We start from the raw sequence: 4,860 nt of genomic DNA on the forward strand, positions 1-4,860 counted from the left end.
ATCAGTGCTGTCTTTGATATAGTTGAACTGTTGATAGTATACGTGGAGATTTTTTGCTGCCATTTTCTGATGTAGGCATACGGTTGACATTCATTTTCTTGCTCATTGAGTTTTTAGCTTCTCTGGTGAGAATGCCGCTAAGGGTACCACTTGGGAGTTGTGATATATACACCTGTCCATTATGGCATGGACTAAGACAGTCATCTCATTTTAGCCAGCTGCTGAACAGTCACCACGTGACTGGTGTCAGTATTTTGAACTTAGAGTCCTGGAATCTTATCATCTTGTGCCTCTCAGTCCCTAGGTATCGAACGGCTGAATCTCTAGAATCAAACTGTGCAAAGCTGAGGATTGGTGCCAGAAGGGGGAAAAAAAAGATCGGGTTTCACTTTAAAGTAGAGAATGCAAACAGTAACAGCATGGAAAGAGAGACATCTTTACTTGCACTAGAGCTTTGCATTTATATTCTCCAGTTTATTTAGTCTTCATCTTATTATTTCATTAGCTCTTTACTTTTTAATGAATGTAATCCCACAACTCCCTGAGTATGCACACAGAACAATCTGTCCCCAGAAATTATCTCCCCATGCCCTTTTATAAAAGCTCTCTGACAAACAAACAACTGATCCATACCTTACACATGTATCCATGTAACTAATACAATTTGCCAATTTGCCAAAGGGCAAAAAACTCTAAGCTCCATTTATTTGCCTTGCTGCTGAGTGATCTCAACCCTTGCAATGCAGAGTCAAGCAGAGAGCTGTAGGGAGATGGCATGCTTCAGCTAAACTCACCTCAGCTGCAAGCAGTGGAGCTGCCATCTTGCTAATCAGCTTTAATTTAGCTGTCTCACAGCTTCATAAGTAAATAAAGAATTACTTAGTGTCAGAAATATCAGTATTTAATGGTAGAGTTAAAAAACTATGGTAATTAAAAGAGTGCCACAAGTCACAGCTCTGTACAATCCTAACAGATTGTAGGGTTTGCCTTTTTGAACCTCCCAGCACGTATAGAAATGAGAGGCAAACAACAAAAGGTGTTAATAGCTTTACGGGGAGCACCATGCTGATAGATTACCCATTATGGTTATCCACTCACAGTGAAATGGCAAATAGGTTTGATCAATTAGATTTTAATGTAAAGTGGAGCTTGAAAAAACAGCTATGAGCAAAGAGAAGACCTTTTGTTGCTAATGTGTCTGAAAAAAGCACTTAATTGAGGTCATAATAATATTAGCAGTTATCGCCATCAATAATTCAGCCTTATTTATTACTACATGGTAAAGTCCTGTCAAACAGGAATGGTTGAGGCTTTGTTATACATGTTAACATGAAGCTAGCTGTTGGATGATTGGTATATATTTCACCAGCTGTTCAAGACTGCGGGATAGCAAAAACTAATGATATTCTTTCTTGGTCCTTGCATTACACAATAGTTAATTTGCTGTATGCAGAAGTATATGTAACAAATATAATAGTCTGCATAAAGTATGCATAATAAAAAAGCATTATATCTGAAACAGTGACTGACTAATCTTGCCTGAGCTATCTGTCATGAGGAAAACAATTTCAACTCCTGCATGATTTAGTATCCCTGCAGCAGGAATAACATAAATTCTACCTCTTCACACAGTTCTAGTCACCTGTGATTAGTTATCTTTAAAAAATCTAAATGAACGTATAATTGTACAATTACAGATGCTAACTCCAGTGTTAAAATTTAAACTGAATTAGTCTCGTAAAACGCTTCATTAATCTCTGTGTCTTAAAGGACATACTTGTCCTTAATGAGGCAAATGTAGGTAATATGTGTGTGATGGGGGGGGGGGGAATTTTATCTCTGAAGTATTTTTTTCAACCTCAAATAATTTTGTTCCTTCAAAATATGTTTGCCAAAAACTAAGAATTTGTTAGTGACAAAGGCAGTTGTAGTTCACTGGTCATTAACTATTAAATAAGCTGTTTTGAAGAGATTACTTTTTTCCTTATAGACTATATTCATGGATTTATAACAGCTATATAATTAGTGACTGGAGCTGCAATGAGAAAGGTTGGGCTGGAATATTGATCCAGATCTGTCTGTTAACAACTGCTTCTTTCACTGCCCTGATTGCAGGAAATGTTATATTATTTTTTTGATACTTCTTTTTAACATAATATGGCACACATTTAAAAAAAAAAAAAAGCTTATCACTTAGAGACTGCCAAGTGATAGCCTCAGCTATAGTAGCATTTGGTGATGATGACAGTGATGAATCCCAAAATTGGGGGTGGAGCAAGTATCATGGGTTGCAGGCCAGTAGTGCATATGCACATCTAAGGAGGTGATAGATTCTGTCTGTAAACAGGAGGGAGCCAGCAGCCCCTTGGAGAGCTAATCCACTTGGCAACAGTGAGATGGCTTCTTGAAGGAGCTAAAGCAGAGTGACACAATGGCCTGCAAGGCATTAAAGTCTAGGAATTAAAAACTGTTAAATTGCACAGAGGGATTCTTAACCTCAGCCCTTTGGCAACATAGTGTTTTTTCCATCTAATACGCCGTATATGTTATTTTCTCCCAAATGACTTGCTGATCAAACTTCAGTAATTATGGGAACCAATTCATTGAGATATACGGAGTCTATTCAAACGTCTTTACAAATATGAGAGAAAAATGAGTCTCAAAAATTAATCTCTCCTCTCACTCTCTCTTCAGCTGTCCCTATTCACTAGCTTTTCTGGCTATATAACTCCAAAGCACATCTGGATTCACAGAATAAACCCTTTTGAGCCCACTGACATAACAGCTCAGTACAAGCACCCTTTGGAATTGGTTCTATGTAACTTCCTAACCAAATTTGAATGAGAAAGGTGAAGATGTGTGTTGTTCAAATGGACAAGCAAATGTTCAAAATGATTTTAAACTGTGGACCATTACTGTTTGCCCTGAAGCTTAAGTGGATGTGTTTCTTCTTATTCTTTCTGAGAAATACAAGTTATCCTCAGGCTCAACAGACTGACATGCAGTTCATGACAATAATAGGGCATCACTCAGCCAGTTTGTATAAAGCTGCCAGAATAGACTCTTTTGCCTACACTGAGCGGAAGGGGGAGGCTTCCCTTTGAAAAAGTGTGGTATATTAGAAGTTATTAGAGTATGATTGCTGTCTTTTAATGAACAAGTCTTTTTTTTTTAATTACTGGTACCGTATTAACATAAGTTTACCTCTTAGTGCAATCTCTCTTTTTTTTGTATTTTACTATCCATTAATTCATTAAACCAACATTGAAAAAGACTAGTCTTGCCAAATTTCTCACTGCACATTCAACTGTTTGCCCATGACAGTATTTGAATGTGCTTATTATTTCTAGTAAAGCCCTTATCATTTTTACTGTGAAATTTAAATCGCCCTGATCCAACTCTTCTTAGCTAAAGTCAGCTTTATCAACCACAAGAGATGTGGGATTTTAAAAAGATCTGAGTAAATTCACATTGTTTGGATAAACTCATTCAGTGGGTTCAGCTGAAATAGATATGTATTCCAAAGAGGCCATGGACTACTTAAAAAGAAAGAAGTTAAAACATAATTTAAAAAGAAGCTAATGGTATCAGTCTCTCTTTAATGAGGACATCCACAATCCATGTTTTAAACTGATATTTTGAGCCCTCTGTACTAATTCAGGTGAAATGTATAAATACCATAAAATTGTTTACAGAGAACTAAAATTGTTCAATGAAATCTAGTTTGCCACATTGTCTGGTCAGTGTTGTGCTATCAAAAATGTTAATGACTGCATTTATGCATTATCCCACGATTTAAGTAACTGTGTATCATGTATATTTAAAACCATCTCTCTGTAGTTTTAATTATCTCAGTCTGCAGGGACAAAACGCAGCTCCCATGCCTGAGACCAAAATGAAAGTGCTGCACGCTGACAGCTAAGATGTCTGTCCTAGCTTGTTGAGATTTCCTGTAAAATTTGCATTGAAAAGGCAGCTTTAAATATACTTAAAATAAAAAGAGCATTTGCATCTCATTTGCTACACTTGCAGTATTAAAGTTTTATCTGAATAAAGACATGTCAAATGGATTTATATAGTTAAGCTGATAGCTTTTAAAGTCAACATAGTAACATCAGCTAATTTCAACAAAGTAATGGCAGTAGCTAATGGCATTTATTAGTTTATCATGATTTACTTAAAAACCATAACACAGATCATTTTATTTTCACATTAGTTTTTGTGATTCTTTGAATCAGTTTGTATTGATTTCACAAATTATGGCAGAAACTGACATTTATCTAACAGTTTTCCAAGCTATGAATGTTGGCTTTAGTAAGAAGCAATTGAACTCTCGCCACACAATAGTCTGAGCCATTCTGGAAATAACCATGTTAAAAAAAAACATGTTTGGCAACCATTTTACAATCCAATTGTTACTTGACCGGGGAAGACTAAGACTTTTGTTGTTTGTGGCACCCTGAACTATAAGCAATTATCTAGAGCCCAGTCCTACAAGTTTGTAAATAATCTCACCCAACTCAGCAAAGTAGCTGCTTAAGTATATGCATGAGTACCCAGTTCTTAGATAGCACTTTACAAAAGAGGTCAATAATCAGTATCCCCATTTTATATATGGAAGGAACTGAGGCATGAAAGAAAAGTGAATCCAGTGACCCTGAGAGCTGTGAATAGAAGCCTGATCTCTTGCATCTACTGTTTTATGCCCTAGACCAGGGGTTCCCAAACTACGGTAAGCATACCACCAGTGGTATGCAGACTCCCTCTGAGTGGTACGCGGAAGGCCAGGGGGAAGGGCAGGGCACACACACACATACACATCAGCCCAGCCTACTGCAGGCAGCCAGGTACACAACCTGG

The sequence above is a fragment of the Crocodylus porosus genome, unplaced genomic scaffold, assembly GCF_001723895.1.
Source record: "Crocodylus porosus isolate Cpor-Errol unplaced genomic scaffold, CroPor_comp1, whole genome shotgun sequence".
NCBI lineage: Eukaryota > Metazoa > Chordata > Crocodylia > Crocodylidae > Crocodylus > Crocodylus porosus.